The 22,627-nt window shown below is 43.7% G+C and overlaps 1 protein-coding gene across 10 annotated transcripts in view; it reads left to right on the top strand.

Annotated features, from left to right (window-relative positions):
- The window catches only part of FAM227B (family with sequence similarity 227 member B), a 651,639-nt gene that overhangs the window by 181,246 nt on the left and 447,766 nt on the right, over nucleotides 1–22,627 (top strand). The gene's annotated exons all lie outside the window — the stretch shown is intronic.

Consider the following 22,627-nt stretch of genomic DNA (forward strand, 5'->3'; position numbering starts at 1 on the left):
GTTTTTCCTTTGGTGTCAGTGTGTTCAGCATCTGGAAGCAACAGTAAACAGTAACCCTGCATGTGTTGTGTTTAGCTCACCTAAGATGTGATCTTTTTTCTTGGCTGGTGTTAAGTAAGAAGGCCAGCTCACATGCAAATCACCTCACTCTCTTTCTGGCCTTATTAAATTGTTATTCACAAATTACCTAGGCGTAGCATCAATTCCTAATCTACAGCCTTCTAATTTTCAAAGGAGAATAGAGATACAGAATATGTTGGATGGGCCATTGCTGATGTTGTTTTAAGGTATTCGCAAAATTTATGCTGAAATCATTCACAGGTTTTGGCACAGAAGGAAGTGGCTGTATATTAACTGACTCTCTAAACCACATATTTCTGAAAAAGCAGAAACTAAATCAAAATAAAATATATTGATTTTAAGTACATAAAGTACACTAATATTTTTTTAGTGCTTAATACAATCTCTATCATTTCTGCTAAATGTAATAGATGAAATTATACTGCGCTTATACATGGCAAATAAATCTAACTTGAAATTGTGTGCACTTAAGGAACAACAAAAAAAGAAAGATACACACAACTGTAAATAGGCAACTTATGACAAACCTTTAATATTCCAATCTGTTTAGCATTAAACTAAAATAATATCCTTAAATGAATGTAATACGCATGTGTGCAGGAACACCTAACATGTATAGCCCAACAGTGTTTTTATGTACATCTTTGGGCCATATTGCATACATTTTTTAATTATGTCATTTCTGTGTTTATTTTCATATTCTTGTTTTTTTTTTTTTTTTTTTCTTTATTTGATTTTATTTTTCTTCCTTTTTTTAGAGTTCATCATTAAATTGGGTTGTACATATTGAGAGACTTTTATGTCTCTTAAAGTGTTTTCAGGAAACCGACTTCTGATATGGAGCTGTTATTACTGCTATAACACATTGAACATGAAGTTCTGGGTATTTCTTACGCTAATTCCCTGCAGAGGGAAGTGAGTGAACAACATTCTATTTTTCCCCCTTGATTTGATCTTGAAACAGGGTACTAGTTGTGGTACGAAGTAGGCTTTGCTGGCAATTAAATGAGAAACAAGCTTACAAGTCACTTGATTTTTGCAAGCTACGCAGTGAAGGAAAGCTATTAGATCTAAGATATACTATTGACAGTCAAATGGTAAAGTACAACTTTGATAATAAAAAAAAAATGTAGGTTTCCTATCCACACCTAGGAAATCTATATGTTTTTTTTTTTTTATTAAAAAAAGAAACAAAAAGGAAAAAAAAAAGCTCCTAAAGACCACAAAAGTTTACCTGAATCTGCTGTCACGTGCAGTGCCATACTGTTACCGGTGATCTTCTTTCTGTGCAGCCGAGCAATTTTTTGCTGCCCCTCGCATTATGACATCACAAGGCTGTTGCTTGAACATTTTAGGGCCCTATAATGGACATCCCCAATGTCACCAAGAAGTGACATGGACCCTGCAAGAGGAACCCTTCTAAACGTCAGACAAAAAATAAGTCTTGGGACTGTCAAGTCACTGTGGTTTTAGTTAAGAAATTGGGGCTTTCAGTTTAGTGTTTTAAAATAAAAACAGGTGATCAACTAAAATAGAATAGATTAGAAAAGGGGAACATTTTTTCTGTGCACAGAGATCAGCTTAATTGATTAGGTAAAATTTACTTTAAGTAGATGCTTTACCTTATTCCAATATGTTTGTTTTTGGATATATCATCACAAAGTGTCTGTTTATAAACCTCCATTAAAACATTTTGCAGAAACGCTTTACACCATTTTGGAAATATAATTCTGAAATATGTTTATAAATTTTCTTCTTGTAAGTAATAACATTACAATTTACTGTGATGATAGGGAACAATTAGAATCTGTTTGAGACAGTAGGTTACATTTAGGGTCAGGTGGATTAATTCGGAAACTCTCAATTGATGTGGTTTTAGTTAATATATTGGGGCTTTTAGTTTAGACTTTTGTTTTAAAATAAGGTCCCTTTCACACGAACATTCCGATTGGGTCCGCATGTCCATTTTTCAGGTGGACCTGATCAGAACCTCTATTATCCTCTATGGAGTGGTGGGTGTAAACAGACATGTGTCCATTTACACCTGCCAGCATCCAATCTGCTAAAAACAGATGGCTGGGCATCCATCCCTGTCCCCCTTCCGTCCAGCAGATCATATCAGATAGCAATCGGGTGTAAACAGACAAGCGCCCATTTGCATCCAATCGTCCGTTGAGGAGAACGGGCTGTGTCCATGTCCACTCTGCATACACAGAGCAGAAACGGACCTATTATCTGCATGCTTAGTGGAGATCAGAACACATATCCCATGCTGAGCAAACGGATCACAGGCTGAGTCTACTCCATGAGAAAGGACCCTAAAACTGGCTGTCATTAAAGGAGAAACAAAACCAAACAAAGGAGTTCCCATAATATAGCGGTTATGATAGAGAAAAGGAATGATTTTATGTTCTGGTAATAAAACTGAGGTACTGTCATTTGTGATCATTATGTGAATGGAGCATTTCACAAATATTCCACACTGTAAAAAAAATACGCTGTAGATATTGTTGGACAATGAGAGTGTACTCTTTTCAATGTGCATTTTATGATTTGCGCAATATAAATGTAGCACGATCCCCTAAGGGACTGCTTGGAATTACCTGCTCATCTGCACTGCCATGACCTGATGAACATTTCAACCCATCTGGCACTCTGGTTTCCGACATCCTTGCACCAACTTAAAGCAATAAATCAGACAACTCTGTGTATTGTGGGGAAATTAGCTTGTGGGGATCAACTTTTCTGAATGACAGTCAGCAAACGGCACTTTCTTCAAAACCTGGTGGATGCCAGGTTTATTTGCAGGAGGTTTGCAAAATAAAAACAAACAGTAAATTAAATCCTTGCCGACCGGCGCTAACTAAACAAATAGTCTCCTCTCTACACAGTGTGGGGCTGGTCCCCGTCACCCACAAAAACATACGGAAAAGCAAACCTTTTAGTCCAACACCCAGAGCTGCTCTCACTCAGGTTCCTTCCTGAATCTCAAAACCAGAGCCCTGATGAGCTCTCTTCCTGGTCATTTAAAGTCCACCCGAGTGTGGGCTCAAGTGGACCAGAACATCCGGGGCGGAACCTAGCCTGCCACAGAAGCTGGAAAAAACCCGGGCCAGATTCCAGTTCAATCCCTTACAATAGAACGAATGCGAGGTGAAATATAACGATTATCCACTATATCACCTTGCATACCGTCACATATCCTCCCCTCTGCTCAAGCCCCTGCGGCTGAGCAATTGACCCAAGCATATAGTGAATGCAGAGGGCATCTGCATTGTTTTAGAGCTTGCCCAGCCCGCCTATGCTCTACTGTAAACTTAAAGGGCTGTAGAGCCAGGAACCATCTCGTCACGCGGGCATTTTTCTCCCTGTTGTCACACATCCACTTTAGGAGAGCATGGTCGGTGACCAGCTTAAATGACCTACCCAACAAGTAATACTTCAGGGACTCCAAGGCCCATTTAATAGTGAGACACTCCATCTCGACAATAGCATAGTTTTTTTCATGCTTATTCAGTTTTCGGCTCAGGTATACAACCGGGTGCTCCACACCATCTCTGTTCTGGGATAGAACAACACCTAGGCCCACCTCAGAAGTGTCTGTCTGTACCACAAACTAATTTGTGAAGTCCGGGGTCACCAGCACCGGTAGTACACAAAGGGCCTGTTTTAATTTCTGAAAGGTCTCCTTGGATTCAGGATTCCACTTGACCATGACTGACCCTCTACCCTTCGTCAGGTCAGTCAGAGGGATGGTAATGGTGGTAAAGTCGAGTATAAACCGTCAGTAATGCCCCGTAATGCCTAGGAAGGCCCAAACTTGTTTCTTGTTTACTGGTTGGGGCCACTTTTGAATTGCCTCAATCTTATTGGTCTGAGGCTTGACAAGTCCCCAGCCAATAACGTACAAACAGAGTATTGGTAACTGTAAGCGCAAACACACAAGTCCATATATAACAGGAGATATAAAGGGCTGAGCAACTTAGTCCATAGGGGACAGGCTGGAAGTACAAGGGTTAAGTGGTAACCGGTAATGTAATGGTTAAAGTAGGCTGGTAGGCTAGGCGGCTGCTGTCCTCAGAGAGCTGGCTTTGTGATGGATGAGAGAGGGGTAGAGAAGGAAGCGCCACCTGAGTGTAGTATTAACAAATGATGTTTAATGACACCAGGTAAAAACACACTTACAGGATAAAAACATATAAAAAGCTCATCTGTATAGGTATGTGGTCCTCGGTGTTCCCTCTGATCCTGTGGTGGTGACGCTGCAGGGATGCTGGGCTGCAGAAGGTGGATTCCCAGCCGGGAGCTCCTTCTGTGGTCATCAGGAAGAGACTAGGGGCCCGTTGTGGAACGCCCAGGGAGGAGGGCTAGCAGGGAGGATGAGAGAAGGCCTTCTCTCAACCTCCCTGCTAGCCCTCCTCCCTGGGTGATCCCTCCCCTGGATACCGAACCCGGTAGCAGACGGACGACCTGTGACATCATGCACGCTCCATGTGCGCTCCACGCCGGCCCTTAGTCTCTTCCTGATGGCCACAGAAGGAGCTCCCGGCTGGTAATCCACCTTCTGCAGCCCAGCATCCTTGCAGCGTCACTGCCACAGGATCAGCGGGAACTCCGAGGACCACATACCTATACAGATGAGCTTTTTATATGTTTTTATCCTGTAAGTGTGTTTTTACCTGGTGTCATTAAACATCATTTGTTAATACTACACTCAGGTGGCGCTTCCTTCTCTACCCCTCTCCCAGCCAATAACGTACCCAAGGTACTTGGCTTCCTCCAGGCCTATGGAACACTTTTTTGGGTTGGCCGTGAGACCTGCTTCCCTAAGGGAATCTACCACTGCTTGTACCCGGGACAGGTGCAAATCCCAATCTGGGCTGTGGACGACCACATCGTCCAAATAAGCAGCCGCATACTGGCAATGTGGTCTCAAAGTTTTGTCCATCATTCGCTGGAACGATGCAGGGGCCCCGTGCAGACCAAAAGGCATCCGCTTGTACTGAAACGAGCCCTCAGGAGTGAAAAAAGGCAGTCTTCTCCTTGGCCGATGCAGTTAGCGGTATTTGCCAATAGCCTTTCGTTAGGTCTAGGGTTGTTATGTATCAAGCCTGTCCCAACCTGTCCTCGAGTTCGTCGACCCGGGGCATTGGGTATGCATCAAACTTGGAGGCACTGTTGAGTTTTCTAAAGTCATTACAAAACCTGATAGTGCCATCAGGTTTTGGAACCAGCACTATGGGGCTCGACCACTCACTGTGGGACTCTTCTATCATGTCCAGCTCTAACATATTTTTGATCTCTTCCGCGACTGCCTCTCGCCTGGTCTCTGGGATTCTATATGGCTTTACATTTACCCGAACCCCTGGTTCCGTCACTATGTCATGTTGGATCACCTTGGTCAGTCTAAGTAAGTGGGAGAAAAAGTCTCTATTTTTTTGCACTTTGTTGTGCCACTGACAGGGAATCCGTTATGGGAAAGTCAGGTGTCACCGGTACCCGGTCTGCCGGAGGTGGGGAAGCAGCCAGTAAAGTCTCTCTGTCCTTCCAGGGCTTTAAGAGATTCACATGATAAATTTGGTGTGGTTTTCTTTTCCCTGGCTGGTAAACTTTGTAGTTTACCTCCCCCACCCTTTTCGACAACCTCAAAAGATCCACTTGGCTAGGAACTTACTTTCCACCGTGGGAACCAGTACCAACACTCTGTCCCCGGGGCTGAAAGTACGGACCTTGGCATCCCGATCATCGACCCTCCTCTGGGCCTCCTGGGCTCGCTCCATATGTTCTCGCACCAGGAGGACAGCTGCGATTCGATCTTGCATCAGGGAGACATGCTCTATGATACTTCTGTATGGGGTGGCCTCTCCTTCCAACGTTTCTTTGGTGACATCTAGCAACCCCCTGGGATGTCTACCATACAAAAGCTCAAAGGGGGAATAGCCTGTGGATGCCTGCGGAACCTCACGTATGGAAAACATGAGATATGGTAGCAAAAAATCCCAGTTTCTCCCATCTTTGTCGACCACCTTTTTTAGCATACTTTTCAAAGTTTTATTAAATCTTTCGACTAGACCATCCATTTGGGGGTGATAGACAGAGGTACGGACATGGGTGATTTTGTATAATCTACACAGTTCCTTGGTAACCTTGAACATAAATGGGGTACCCTGGTTGGTTAAAATCTCTTTATGGATCCCCACTTGACTAAACACCTGGACCAACTCCTTGGCGATAGCCTTGGCGGAGGTGTTGCGTAAGGGTATGGCCTCGGGATAGCCCGTCGCATAGTCCAGGATCACCAGAATATGCTGGTGACCCCGGGCAGATTTCACAACCGGCCCCACCAGGTCCATGCCAATCCTCTCAAAGGGGACCTCGATTATTGGCAGAGGGACAAGGGGACTGCGAAAATGGGGCAACAGTGCCGTCATTTAGCACTCGGGGCACGATTCGCAGTAATCCTTGACATCTGCATACACCCCAGGCCAGAAAAATCTCTAGGCGATTCTCTCCCTGGTTTTTCCAATACCGAGATGTCCCCCCATTACTTGACCATATGCCAGGTCTAGCACCACCCTGCGGAAGGGTTTGGGAACCAGTAGCTGTTCTATCTCATCCTCTCCACGTTTTACCACTTGATACAATAAATTTTGTTTTTAATGGCCATGTAGGGGAAAGACACCCCCCAGTTGGGATCTATGGGTTCCCCATCCAACATCTTAACGTTTTCCCTGGCTCTCATGAGGGTGGCATCTCGCAGTTGCTCAATACAAAAATCCTCTCTCCTGACCTCTAAGTCGGGTACCACATTCTGGCTACTTTCATTGTCAAGGTCAGAGGTGTTCTCCTGTTCATTACCCTCGGGCTGGGAGCTAGTTTCCAGGTCCCCCAGCTCCCCAGCCATGACAGGGAAAAGAAGGGGATCTCCAGCTTTCTCAATCCCACCAACAGCACCCCTATCCTTTTGGCAAAAAGGGTCCAGTGAGAGTTCCCGTGCTTCCCCAGCAGGGGGAGCTCCATCTACCAGCCTCCCTTTGCTCTCCCATAACTTCCAAAAATGGGGAAAAGCTTCATGAAGTAGTGAAGGTACCACTCCCACTGAATGTGTTACACTGCTCCAGGGGATATCAACCTCAACCACCGCTGCCTGGAGTCCCGAGTGTCCCCATAAATGCAAATTACCCCAATAGTACTGGGGTGTAGTTTTGTGGGGTTCACACAATAATTCCTGACTAGGGTCACCACACTACCAGGGTCTAGCAAGACTGTGAGTGGCTTTCCATCCACTAAAATAACACACATCTGTTTTTCAATGTGACTCTGACATGATGCAGTACATGCGACCTGTGCAAACAGAGACATGCGTCTTTTCATATAAGCATAATCGCAATGCATAGATCATGGCATCTATAGGACAGTTTGCAGCAATATGCCCTAATGCATGGCAATGAAAACACCGTATGTGCTCTACCCCCAGTCCTCTTAACACTCCCAAAGACCTTCCTGGCTTCTTTGGCTAGTCTCCAGGTCTAGGACCCACAGTCTCATCAGCTGTAACAACAGTCTTATCAAACTACCCCATGCTCTTGAACCTCGGAACAGTCTTACCAGAACGGGCGGGCGATCTTGTACTCCTAGACACACCGAAGATGGGTTCACCAAGTCCTCAGCAGCGATGTACCTCTCCACTAGGTCCACCAACTGGGTTGCAGTTTTGGGATCCCCTTGTCCGACCCACCTCCTCAAAGCAGCAGGGAGCACATGCAGGTACCGGTCCATTACCACACGCTCCACGATTTGAGGGCCTGTCAAGGTCTCCGTCTGCAACCACTTCCTGGTGAGGTGGACCAGGTCGAACATTTGAGAACGGGCTAGCTGGTTGCTGGAATAGGTCCATTGATGCACGCGATGGGCCCGGACCGCCATAGTGACACCCAAGCGTGAGAGTATCTCTGTCTTCAGAGTCTCAAAGTCCTGGGCCTTGTCCGGTTCCAGGTCAAAATAGGCCTTTTGAGGTTCTCCTGACAGAAATGGGGCAACAGACCCACCCACTGTTCTTTTGGCCACCCTTCGCAGACAGCAACTCTCTCAAAATTTGCAAGGTATGCCTCAACATCATCGGCAGGTGTCATTTTCTGTAGGTGGTAGGAGGCACGTACCATCTTTGGTTCCACTGGCACAGGCGGTGCGGACCCCTTATTTTAGTTCCACTAGAGCCTCTGTGAACTACCCGTTCATCTCCTGCTGGGTCACCTGTTGTGCTGCAGCGGCCTCTGCAACTTGGAGGTTGGTTTCCCGCTGAGCTGCATTGGCCTGTAGCAGGGCCTTTATCATTTCCTCCATCTTCAGAAAATGCCCGCTGACTCCACCACGTGTGGGGACAGTCAGCAAACGGGCAATTTCTTCAAAACCTGGCGGATGCCAGGTTTATTTGCAGGAGGTTTGCAAAATAAAAACAAACAAACAGTAAATTAAATCCTTGCCATACGGTGCTAACTAAACAAATAATCCTCTCTATACAGTGCGGAGCTGGTCCCCGTCACCCACAAAAACTTGCGGAAAAGCAAACCTTTTAGTCCAACACCCAGAGCTTCTCTCACTCAGGTTCCTTCCTGAGTCTCAAAACCAGAGCCCTGTTGAGCTCTCTTCCTGGTCATTTAAAGTCCACCTGAGTGTGGGCTCAAGTGGACCAGAACATCCGGACCGGAACTTAGCCTGCTACAGAGGCTGGAAAAAACCTGGACCGGATTCCGGTTCAATACCTTACAACAGAACGAATGCAAGGTCAAATATAGCGATTATCCACTATATCACCTTGCATACCGTCACAGTATTTATGCTCTTGTAGTATTTACTAGAACAGTTCAAAAGGGATATCATCACAAAGAGGAGCAAAAAAATACCTCAGAATACACAAAACAAGATATTTGCAGTTAAACAGTCTATTATATACACTTGCACAATGGAGTACTGCTTGCACCTGTAAAGATAAACACAGTCAACCAGGTATACTGACAAACTTCTAAAGGGGGAACCTTGGCCAGGCAATTAACCGTTAACCCTAATGAGAGGTCAGACTCAATGGAAATGGTATAGGGCACCCTTATAGCGGTAATGAAAGAAATGTCCCCATTGTATATCTGATGGTCTTCACCAGCAGCAGGAGCTCATTAACTTTATCCAATAAGGTGTAATAGCAAGCAATAAGATTCCTTGAAATGATGGAAGCTAAAGGTGTCTATGCACAGTGTTCAAAATAGATTCAGTAAAGTATTCCTAAGGTAAAAATGTCTGTGCAAAATGTCCCACTGAAACTGTGAGAAAGTATTTCCAAAAGTTGGGCGATTGCCCTCTCACTAACGACCAGGCCGAATAGATGCCTTCCAGACCGTAGCTCATGTAGCGACACTCACGCAGCAGATCCGCTATATCGATCTCCCGATGTGACGCTCAGGGCACGGGTTGGCAGGTGACCCAAGTGGTACTGGATGGATGTCAGATGAACAGCAAACAGAGCTTGGCCCCTCTCATCCGGGTTGGAATGTGGTATACCGCGTGGTAGGCTGCAACCCCTCTCTCCAGGCATGGAGAGGTCCGTCTCACGTCAGGCCCAGGAGGAAGAAGACACATTTCCTGCTTTTATAGTTCCTCCCAGCATTTTCACCAATGATAGCAAAAATTCCTGGGATATATAGTCCAGGTGCATAGTAATGCAAAGCAAATATCAGTCTGAGGAACTACCCATCCCACAATCCCTTTAGTTTGGCTCACAAATATGATGTCAGTTGATGACACTGGGCACTAGAGGGACATGCGAAGTATAGAAATACCGGAGGATTATTGTACTTTGCAGTTGTAGTCTATATTGCTACATAAAGGAATATACTCTTGGCATTTCATGCAAAAGTGCTTCAAAAGAGTATTATTAACTATTCCAGTCATTGCCATGTTCTTCTGTGCTTTTCATGTCATGACACATTGCAAGAACCTTGAGTATTAATTTTATTTTCAAGCCTAAGTCAATGTGAAGTAGACCAATTACTGCAGTTGTTTAAAGCTGAACTCCAGCCATACCTTTAGTCTTGCACAGTTGTACAGTCTCCTATCCTATACTGAAACTACTTATTCTGATTTTATTGCACACTATGAGTGTCTCACAGTGTGCATTAGAAGCTGCAGCAAGTTAGATTAGCCTGCCTGATTTCCTGGCTAGAGCACATTCAGAACAATTTAACCATTAGTTTCCAAGATTTACTGTCCTTTTTCTTTCCTTTTCATTCATTGGATTTAGGTTCTTTCTATATTGGAGGATAAGAGTCACATGTGGGCATTGGTAGGATAATCTGAATGCAAATACAGTCTGCGTATGAATGCTTATTCCTCCAGACACCCACCTATGAAGCAATTTTGAAATTTATATAACTCCTCCCAGCCTGCTGTTTGCATCAGGGCTACAGGCTGTTTAAAGAGTCCCGAGGCAGGGGGGCTATGATGGTTTCTGGAAGCTCTGTACAGCACTCTGCCAATCCTGCAATGGTTCACGATCTCTCTGCATTTCAGTCTTTCACACTAAGGGCCTATACTCACAGGTAAAGAAAGTAAAGCTTATGCAACACTTATTTGGCAAGCACATTACACCTGCCTTCCAAACTCAAAATGATCTATTGCTACCCCCGCAAGAGCTATTCTGTAATTTTTGTTCTCTGTGCTGCGCCTCAGCCCCCCCGATACACCTGATTTAAGAAAAGTTACTGCAAACACTTATAAAACATAAGCTGAGATACCTTTACCTTGGCTGTGAATCAGTACCATCAAATAAACACAAGACCATTAATGGGTAAATAAAAATGTATTAGTACAGGTTAGAATAAATGATGGTTTTATCCTAAATGATAACACAGAAGTTAGGTTCAGACACAGTCCACTGGACAGTATAATCCCTATGTCAAGGCAGGTTAGAATAGAGTTCTGTACCACTAGACTAGAAATAATTAATGAATCAGCAAAGTCAGCAATAAACAACATATAAGCCTTAACTGCAATGTAAATAATAGTACTGTAACTAGTTTGGAGTGCACTCTAGGAAAATGGCTAGGATATAGTGCAATGTCTACTAAGTGGTAACTCTTAGCATAAGCAATAGGTAAAGGTTACTGTGTAGCAGCTGTAAAGGGGCAATCTTTAGTCCTAACTCTTTAGCCGGCTAGCGTTGGAGCCCAGTTGTACTGTTGGTGCACAAGAGTACAGTCCTGGTCACACCTGCAGGCCGCAAATAAGGCTACTAAATGACTGTATGGTCAGTTTCTAAAGCACTCTGTCTCTCTAGCAGCAGATATTAAACTCCACAGCAGCTCACCAGTCCCAGCGATATTGCAGCTCACAGTCCGGTCACACACAGTGTTAGTGTCTCTGCTCTGCACCCAAGTGACTGTCTATTGGCACACTCAAACTCAGCACTCCAGATCCCACTCAGGCCACCAACATGCAGCAGTATTGGTGCACACTGGACAGGGCTGTGCACTCTTCTGTTCCTCTCGCAGAAGACGTTATATCATAGACAAGCCAGGAAAAATGCAGCTCATCCCCTCCTCCCAGCAATCTCCTCTTCATTGAATGAAGCTCAAAAGTCTATGATCACCAAAGCATAGTTTCTCCTCTGGACTACAGTTCCTACAGTGCATTGCTGCCTGATTCAGTCTATGGAACCCTTCTTGCTCAGCAGCTCCCTCCTCTTGCATAAACCACTGTTCAGCACTGCAAAGCAGCAGCTGCAGCCAGTGTTTCTCTCACTATTCATTCTCAGCAAAGCACCTGGCCATGTATTGTTTTCACACAGTACAAGTATAAAACACAATGCCATTCTACTATGAAGCATGCAACAAGCTTTTTGTTTGACATTATTCAATTTTACACCACCAGGGAAGAAAAAGTTCAGTGTACAGGAGCAGGGTTATGGCTGAAAGCATACAGTGCCTTGCAAAAGTATTCACCCCCCTTGGCTTTTTACCTATTTTGTTACATTACAGCCTTTAGCTCAATGTTTTTTTTTTTAATCTGAATTATATGTGATGGATCAGAACACAATAGTCTAAGTTTGTGAAGTAAAATCAGAAAAATATATATATAAAACTATTTTTCAGAAATAAAAAACTGATAATTTGCATGTGTATGTATTCACCCCTTTGTTATGAAGCCCATAAAACGCTCTGGTGCAACCAATTACATTCAGAAGTTACATAATTAGTGAAATGATGTCCACTTGTGTGTAACTTAAATGTCACATAATCTGTCATTACATATACACACCTTTTTGAAAGGCCCCAGAGGCTGCAACACCTAAGCAAGAAGAACCACTAACCAAACACTGCCATGAAGACCAAGGAACTCTCCAAACAAGTAAGGGACAGTGTTTTTGAGAAGTACAAGAAAGGGTTGGGTTAAAAAAATATCCAGATCTTTGATGATCCATAGGAGCACCATCAAATCTATCATAACCAAATGGAAAGAACATGGCACAACAGAAAACCTGCCAATAGACGGCTGCACATCAAAACTCACGGACTGGGCAAGGAGGGCATTAATCAGAGAGGCAGCACAGAGACCTAAGGTAACCCTGGAGGAGCTGCAGAGTTCCACAGCAGAGACTGGAGTATCTGTACATAGGACCACAATAAGCTGTACGGTCCATAGAGTTAGGCTTTATGGCAGAGTGGCCAGAAGAAAGCCATTACTTTCAGCAAAAAACAAAAAAGGCACGTTTTGAGTTTGCGAAAAGGCATGTGGGAGACTCCCAAAATGTATGGAGGAAGGTGCTCTGGTCCGATGAGACTAAAATTGAACTTTTTGGCCATCAAAGAAAATGCTATGTCTGGCGCAAACCCAACAAATCACATTATCCAAAGAACACCATCCCCACAGTGTAACATGGTCGTGGCAACATCATGCTGTGGGGATGTTTTTCAGCAGTCAGGACTGGGAAACTGATCAAAGTTGAGAGAAAGATGGATGGTGCTAAATACAGGGATATTCTTGAGCAAAACCTGTACCACTCTGTGTGTGATTTGAGGCTAGGACGGAGGTTCACCTTCCAGCAGGACGATGACCCCAAACATACTGCTAAAGCAACACTTGAGTGGTTTAAGGGGAAACATGTAAATGTGTTGGAATGGCCTAGTCAAAGCCCAGACCTCAATCTAATAGAAAATCTGTGGTCAGACTTAAAGATTGCTGTTCACAAGCGCAAACCATCCAGCTTGAAGGAGCTGGAGCAGTTTTGCAAGGAGGAATTGGCAGAAACCCCAGTGGTAAGATGTGGCAAGCTCATAGAGACTTATCCAAAGCGACTTGGAGCTGTGATAGCCGAAAAAGGTGGCTCTACAAAGTATTGACTTTAGGGGGGTGAATAGTTATGCACATTGACTTTTTCTGTTATTTTGTCCTATTTGTTGTTTGCTTCACAATGAAAGAAAAAAAAAATAAAAAACTCCTTCAAAGGTGTGTGCATGTTCTGTAAATTAAATGATGTAAATCCTCAAACAATCCATGTTAATTCCAGGTTGTGAGGCAACAAAACACGAAAAATGCCAAGGGGGTGAATACTTTTGCAAGGCACTGTCATAAGAGGTCAAGAGTAACTAAACTGTATATTCCAAAGGAATAAAGAGTCAGGTCACACAAAAATAGTATTTTAGTTTTTGGTAGGTGCTGGAGAGTTCAATGACCGAACAAAGTCTTTTGGCGACTATTGGTTCAAAGTCTGTGCCTGAGTTCCAGTATCTGCACGTCTGCTGTAACATTATAAACAAGCAACTTGTAAAGAATGTTTCCCCTCTGAGTCAAATTACATTTCATTTGCTAGTGTTACAAAACAAGCGGAAGTAAACCTGAAGTGTTACATGGTTACCTAATCCAAAGCTGTCAGCTCATAGCAGGTCATCAGTCTCTGCCTCCTTTGTACCAGGAATGCCCAGGTGTACATGCTCTACTGATGGATCGGAAGCCTGAACCTTCCCATTCCTGTTTTCTAAGCTTTACTTTTGGCCCATTACTGTAATGTGTAGCCTCTCTGGCTAGTAGGGAGGCTTAAGAGACAGAAAAGTGTCTTATAGGTAAATTTAGTGGGTTACCTGTTCATACATAGTCAGATTTAGCCTCTGTTCCAGTTTGGCTGCGTTGCATGTAGATTCACACTGTGCCTGTGGGTGTCGTTGTCACCATGGGTCGGTGTTGGAAAGGCAACATGTTAAAGTGTATAAGTGCTCCTCTGTCCCGGAGATAACTCGGTGGAGGTGGTCCGCCGAGTTGCATTCTGGGAGAGGGTATTTATGGGACAGATGCCATGTTTTAGGGTCTTTCGTTCCTGCTGGCCCTCCTGGCCGACAGGTATGTGTTAGGAGTACTACCTCGAGGACCGGTATGACCACGTTGCTGCAGCGTGTGGGTGGGCCCAGAAGCCTGTCTGGGGCCTACCACAGCGGCGAAGGAATGGTCCGGTGCTGTCTGTCCTACGGGAAGAAGTTAGACAACTGAGAAGATCCCAGGGGAGGACCCGTCATGGAAGCATCATGCAGAGTGCTGGTCTGGAGAGGGGCCTGGTGACTCAATTGGAGGACGCATCCTAAAGTTAACCTACCACATAGTACTGCCGGGTCGGCTTAAAGGTTCTAGTGCTGTGTTTGCTATTCATCGTAAACCATTACATCCTGTGGCAGAGGATCGTACGGGTTTCTATTACATTCAAGTCTGTGGCAGAGACTTTTGTTCGTGCTGCGTATCAACTGCTAGGTTAGTGAGAGAAACCTATCCGAGCGGGCAAAGATTCAACTCTAATGCCGCGTACACACGGTCGGACTTTTCGTCTACAAAAGTCCAACGGACGCCGACGGACTAAAGCTGGCTGGTAATCCGTTCGTGTGTGGGCTTCTCCGGACTTTCAGCAGACTTTTTCAGCCTCAAATCCGACGGACTTTAGATTTGAAACATGCTTCAAATCTTTACGTCGTAACTACGACGGACCCGAAATCCGCTCGTCTGTGTGCTAGTCCGACGGACAAAAACCCATGCTAGGGCAGCTATTGGCTACTGGCTATGAACTTCCTTATTTTAGTCCGGTGTACGTCATCACGTACGAATCCGTCGGACTTTTGTGTGGTCGTGTGTAGGCAAGTCCGTTCGTTAGAAAGTCTGCTGCAAGTCCGCCGAAAGTCCGCCGGAAGTCTGTCGGACAGGCTGTCGGACTTTTGTAGACGAAAAGTCCGACCGTGTGTACGCGGCATAAAAGGAGAGTACATACATCTACAAGATTCCAATTCCTAATACTACACTAAGAAAAGGTATTTGAACCTCCCTGCAACTCTTCTTTTACCTCTTTCCTGCTAATTCCTTAAGTTACTCTTTATTAAAACCTTGGAAAAGATACTCAAGTGTCCAGTGCCTACATTGTCTGGTATTAAGCTCAACGGGACCCTAGATCCGGTTCTGGTGAAATTGAGGTAACGAAGGTGACGATAACAGCCCGCTTCAAACCAGCAGCTCCACCGTGAGTTATTGCTACACCAGGTTCTTGGCCTGAAGGTTTATGGTACTGGATTAGGTAAGTTATAGGTTTGCTTTAAAGTGACACTAAACCCTGTTTTTTTTAAATAAAAATCATTTCATGTATGCATTATTGACTCAGAAAAGTACATTCTAATGCTCTCAGCCTCCTCCACATCTTTATATTCCTTCTTTTTCCTTTTCTGGTTGTGACTTCCTATAGAGGGTGACTTTTGTTCTCCATGGTCTCACTGTATGTAGCAATGTAGCCACCCTTCCGACATGGAATAGGGACTATCTACTGTGGACTATAGCAGGGGTCTCCAAACTTTTTACACAAAGAGCCAGTTTACTGTCCTTCAGACTTATGAGGGGCTGGTCTGTGGCCATCGGGAGTAGAAAATGTCCCAGCCTCAGTGGGAGTAAAAAATCCCCCATCAATGGTGTCAGCGGGAGGAATTTTGCCCCGTCAATGGGAAGAATTGTGCCCCATCATTGGTGTCATTGGGAGGAATTGTGCCCCAACACTTGTGTATAAGGAGGAATTGTGCCCCGTCATTGTTGTCGATGGGCACCATTGTTAGTGTCATTGGGAGGAACTGTACCCCATTGTTAAAGTCATTGGAAGGAATTGTGCCCTTCATTGGTGTCAGTGAATGAAATAGTGCCCCAAGGATCAGATAAAAGTAAGAAAAGGGCCGCATCTGGCCTCTAGTCGCAGTTTGGAGACCACTGGGCTATAGGATGTGTAGAGTGCATAGAGCTGTGTAAATGATCACAATTAACGTTCACTGCTTGTTTCAAACAAACAAAAGTTAGGGGGAAAATAAGACGTTCGGGAGCTCACGGAGGACATTTCAAGAAGGCAGAGAAACATTGGGGTTGCGTTACTAAAGGCAAATAAACTGTGCAGATTTTCCAGAGCTTAGTAAATGAGATAAAGCTTCACTTTGCAAAAAATACCCAATCACATGCAAGGAAAAAAAAAATTTTTTTGTTTGCACATGATTGGATGATGGCAGTCAGCAGAGCCTCCCCTCATTTACTAAGCTCTGATGCAACTGAAATTGCAAAATGCTCAGTCTATTTGCCTTTAGTAAATCAACCCCACAGTAAGAAATTATTTAATTAAAAATAGATTAAAGGGCCATTAGGTAGTGGATGTGTGTGTGGGTATCTTTGGAATATTATTTAGTGTCCCTTTAATTTGTATAGTAAAACGGGCTTATATAGTTGCATTTTGTACTGCAGAACAGATAAATATGAAATTTTCCCAATATAAAATATTGGCTAAATGCAAAAACATTTGTCTACATTATTTTATCTCAAATTACCTTTCCGGGGCTTTGTTTGAGAATAATATAGGGCACATGATATTTTGCATATTTTTATTGTTCCCTCAGAGACGTCCACTGCTGCAGTTGCCGCAGGCTGTCGTTTTTGTCTGACATCCAGTGTATACTGGCAGCCAAGTTGTGTACTAGACATGGCGTCTAGTCACTCGGGAAAAATACCGCTGCTTCGCCAGACTTTCTTGTTATGTTTTGTTATTTTGCTAGAATTAAAAGCATATGAAACAGATACAGCTTAATAAAATCTCTTTTTATAAATAATATCAATGTAAATAACTAATATCAATAAAGCTCCAGTACAGATAAAATATAGTTTAATACTATCAACCAGAAAAGAGCAATAATAATTGTTCAAAAACATTCAAAGCTGTGTACTCTAGAAAGAGTTATACAAGGCAAAGGGTATATCACATATTAAACAAATGATAATCTGTCCTGCTTGTATGTGAAAGATAAAGTATGAATTACCCGCTCTGTATTATGTATGTTGTACTTTTTTTCCTCGTTTTAAATAAAGGGGTAAAAGATTAGGACCCCTGTCCTGTTTTACTGAAATCTGGTGCTCAGTTAAAGAGATTTTTCCATCACTTTCTGTTCTCGTGAAGTATGGGATAATCTGCAAAGCAGACACATAAATAAAAAGCTGACAGGTTCAAGCCTTCTCCTACTCTACTAAAGAAAAAATCCCTTATATTTCTTGTCTGGTGAAGGGATGTCAGCAGGATAGGAAATGAGGAGAAATCTCTCTAATGGAGTCCTGGATAGCAGTAAAAACCTGACATGTATTCTAACCCTTCCCCAATCCATCTAAAACAAAACAAAAATGGGATCAATATACACTTTAAGAAAATGCTCACTTATTTTAAATTCATAACCCCTAATCATTTTCTTCAGAATTTATTAACTTCTGCTGCAATTTGATAGAAAACCATTTAGGCCGGGTTCACATGCGACTGCGGCTCACAGCAGGGGGCCCGATGAATCCCTGTTCACCGATTCAGGTGCAAATCAGGTCCAAATTTCTGTCTGAATTTGCACCTGATTCGGAGCCAAAGATGCACAGGACCCTTTCCAAATGCGGACCGCGGCCACCCTGGAGGTGTGTGAACCGGCTCCATTCAGAGCCGGTCACACTCTCCTGTAATGCGAATTGGATGAAGGGAAACCCTCAACCAATTTGCATAAGTTTGAACCCAGCCTTATGCCCTGTACACGCGATAGGATTTTCCGACAACAAAACCGTGGATTTTTTTCCCGAAGGATGTTGGCTGAAATTTGTCTTGCATACACACGGTTACACAAATGTCGGAAATTCCGAACGTCAAGAACGCGGTGACGTACAACACGTACGACGAGCCGAGAAAAGAGAAGTTCAATAGCCAGTGCGGCTCTTCTGCTTGATTCCGAGCATGCGTGGAATTTTGTGCATCGGAATTGTCTACACACGCTCAGAATTTACGACAACGAATTTTGTTGTTGGAAAATTTGAGATCCAGCTCTCAAACGTCTGTTGTCGGAAATGTCCGATGGAGCCGACAAGCTCACATCGAACATTTGTTGTCGCAAATTCCAATCGTGTGTATGCGGCATTAGAGTAACACTCTGCATTGCAAAATATTTTCCCCTAAATGAGTCTGAGATCATTAAAGGAGATTTGATTTGATTGATCACAGGAGTGCACAACAAACCCGTTTTCAATCAACAGCATGCTAAAGCGTTGATCAGCCAGTCCACTCTTTACAGTTGGGATCCACCTTGGTGCTTGGACCGGCAGCTGGTTCAACCTCTCGGTGAGTTGCTGGGAGACTGAGCCAGCCATTCCCACCCCCTGCACAGCCCAGCGCTCCAGTGGGCACTGAAGGGGTAGAGCAGAGAGCCGGTGACTGACAGTCAGCCAAGATTGAGAACTGAGCAATCAGTGTTCTTTGTACGCTCAGTTCTCACTCTTTGAAGCAGCTGGGGACAGATGCAGCATTGGATCGATGCTGCATCCACCTAGGTGAGTATGCATTTTTATTTTTTTAAAAACCCATACTTCTCTTTTACCAGAGATTATCCAACCCTGGAAAACCACGTATTAAAACCATTGCTACAGCCTAATAGTGAAATACAATAACCAAAAACAAATGTTTTATTTAAATAACCTTAGGTAAACCTACTTTGCATCTTCTCATTAATCAAGGCTTGGATTTTAACTTACTTTTCTGTTCATATGTCATTCCTGTGAAAATTTGTAACAGGAAGGTATTTAAGGTAAATCTAAAGTTAAGAAGAATCAGAACCATTGTCAGGTTTTAACTGGTGTCCATGTTTCCTCTAGGGAGCGTCACCCTATTTATTTGTCTTGATCACCATTGATACCAGAGGACTGAAAATTAGGGAAATCAAATATATACACATTTTTGTAAATATTTTATTATATCTCTTCATGTGACAACACTGAAGAAATTACACTTTGCTACAATGTAAAGTAGTGAGTGTACAGCTTGTATAACAGTGTAAATTTGCTGTCCCTTCAAAAAAGTGAGTGCACCCCTAATGCCGCGTACACACGACCGGACTTTCCGTCAGAATAGACTCTGGTCTTTCCGATGGAGTTCCGCTGAAATGGAGTTGCCTACACACGATCACACTAAAGTCCGATCGTTTAGAGCGCGATGACGTACGATGGGACTAGAAAAAGGAAGTTCAATAGCCAGTAGCCAATAGCTGCCCTTGCATCGTTTTTGGTCCGTTGGAATAGCATACAGACGAGCGGTTTTCCCGATAGAAACTGATTCCATCGGAAAGATTTGAAACATGTTCTATTTCTAGGTCCATCAGAATTTTAGAAAGAAAAAGTCTGATGAAGCCCACAAACAATTGAAATTGTGAATGATTCCGTTAGACCTTTTATGCCGGAAAGTCCAGTCGTGTGAACATGGCATAAGTGAAAATGTCCAAATTGGGCCCAAAGTGTCAATATTTTGTGTGACCACCATTATTTTCCAGCACTGCCTTAACCCCCTTGGGCATGGAGTTCACAGGTTGCCACTGGAGTCCTCTACCATTCCTCCATGACGAAATCACGGAGCTGGTAGATGTTAGACACCTTGCGCTCCTCTACCTTCCATTTGAGGATGCCCCACAGATGCTCAATAGGGTTTAGGTCTGGAGACATGCTTGGCAATTCTATCACCCTCAGCTTCTTTAGCAAGGCAGTGGTTGTCTTGGAGGTGTGTTTGGGGTCGTTATCATGTTGGAATACTGCCCTGCGGCCCATTCTCTGAAGGGAGGGGATCATGCTCTGCTTCAGTATGTCACAGTACATGTGGCATTCATGGTTCCCTCAATGAACTGTAGCTCCCCAGTATTGGCAGCACTCATGCAGCCCCAGACCATGACACACCCACCACCACCACGCTTGACTGTAGGCAAGACACACTTGTCTTTGTACTCCTCACCTGGTTGCCACCACACACGCTTGACACTATTTGAACCAAAAGTTTATCTTGGTCTCATCAGACCACAGGACATGGTTCCAGTAATGCATGTCCTTAGTCTGCTTGTCTTCAGCAAACTGTTTGCGGGCTTTCTTGCGGGAAAATACTTCCTTCTGGGATGACAGCCATGCAGACCAATTTGATACAGTGTGCAGAGTATGGTCTGAGCTATGACAGGCTGACCCCGCACCCCTTCAACCTCTGAAGCAATGCTGGCAGCACTCATATGTCTATTTCCCAAAGATAACCTCTGGATATGACGCTGAGCACGTGCACTCAACTTCTTTGGTCGACCATGGCAAGGCCTGATCTGAGTTGAACCTGTCCTATTAAACCGCTGTATGGTCTTGGCCACCGTGCTGCAGCTCAGATTCAGGGTCTTGGCACTCCTCTTATAGCCTAGGCCAGTGATGGCGAACCTTGGCACCCCCAAATGTTTTGGAACTACATTTCCCATGATGCTCATGCACTCTGCAATGTAGTTGAGCATCATGGAAAATGTAGTTCCAAAGCATCTGGGGTGCCAAGGTTCGCCATCACTGGCCTAGGCCATCTTCATATAGAGCAACAATTATTTTTTTCAGATCCCTAGAGAGTTCTTTGCCATGAGGTGCCATGTTGAATTTCCAGTGACCAGTATGAGAGAGTGAGAGCAATAACACCAAATTTAACTCACCTGCTTCCCATTCATACCTGAGACCTTGTAACACTACTGAGTAACATGACATCAGGGAGGAAAAATGGCTAATTGGGCCCAATTTGGACATTTTCACTTAGGGGTGTACTCACTTTTGTTGCCAGCGGTTTAGACATTAATGGCTGTGTTTTGAGTTATTTTGAGGAGACAGTAAATTTACACTGTTATACAAGCTGTACACTCACTACTTTACATTGTAGCAAAGTGTAACTTAATTGTAACTCTAGTAATTGGTTTTCTCTTTGTTTTTAGAAAGTCTTTTAAAACTACCATTTGCGGATGGTGAATTTACTACAATACAAAGATTATGATTTACCATTTTATGTTTTGGTGATGTATTTTTGTGCAGATTAAAGTCTAAAGCCAGTAGATACAACAGAAATTAAAAGGAAAATCTTCCACATGAAGTGTCCTTATTTGAAGATTTCTCATCTAGTCCTGTTTTGGTGATTACTTCACCTTTGTTTCCAGTGCTGGGAACAATGGTGACAAATAGAAGAGGTGAATCACCTATGGGGGGGGGGGGGGGGGCATGCACAGCAATAAAATCCCAACAGTTTTATCAACATACCCCTAAAATATTACATTAGATACACTTTAGGGTCCGTAGTAATAGTTAAAGTGGCAATGAACTCTGATTTAAACAAAAAAACTCTTCAAGTATGTATTTTTAACTCAAAAAAGTACATTATATTGCTGTCAGCCTCCTCCAAATCTCCAAAAATTATTTTTTTTCGGAGTGTGCATAAAGAGATGCACTGCTCGTTCTGAACAAATGAGTGTGAGGGGAAAATGAGCGGTTTGGCAGCTCATGGAGGACATTATGTTACGAAGAGGCAGAGAACACAGTTATAAATGATTTTTAAGAAAAATTGATTACAGGGCCATTAAAGTGGTTGTAACCCTAAAAAAAAAAGATCCTGTTCCTTTAAAGCATGTTAAACCGCATAGTGCTTGTGCTGTGTCATTTTTCCTTTTCTAAGCTGTACAAAACCTGGTTGATCCTGTCAGTTCCTGTTTCCCCCCGTGTGTCCCAACCATAGTAATTATGGCTGCTGAGCCCTGAGCCGTGGTCAGTTTACCTGCCTCCATCAGCCACAGCTCTCCTCTCTCCCCTCTCCCCCTCCCTCCCTGCCTGTCAGCTCCTGTCTGTGAGTTGCCCCCCCTCCTCTTCTATCACTTTTTTTAAACAACAGTAAAGTTACTGCTCACAATCACTGACTGCCCCTCTGTTAGGACAAAATGTACTATACAGTGTATGTGCTTTTTTAAAATTATTTTTCTAAATGCCTTATTTCAACTTGCTTATCGGTGGTCACGTGACCATCCGGCAGATATCAGAGGGAGATCTCAGCTTCTCCCTCTGTAGTACATACATGGGAGAAGCAGAGCATGACTGCTGATCGGCGAGGTGAAAAAAGGTATTTAGAAGAAGAATTTTAAAAAAAGCACAAACACTGCATTTTGTCATAGCAGAGGGG

Source organism: Aquarana catesbeiana, linkage group LG03 (assembly GCF_042186555.1).
Source record: "Aquarana catesbeiana isolate 2022-GZ linkage group LG03, ASM4218655v1, whole genome shotgun sequence".
Classification (NCBI taxonomy): Eukaryota; Metazoa; Chordata; class Amphibia; order Anura; family Ranidae; genus Aquarana; species Aquarana catesbeiana.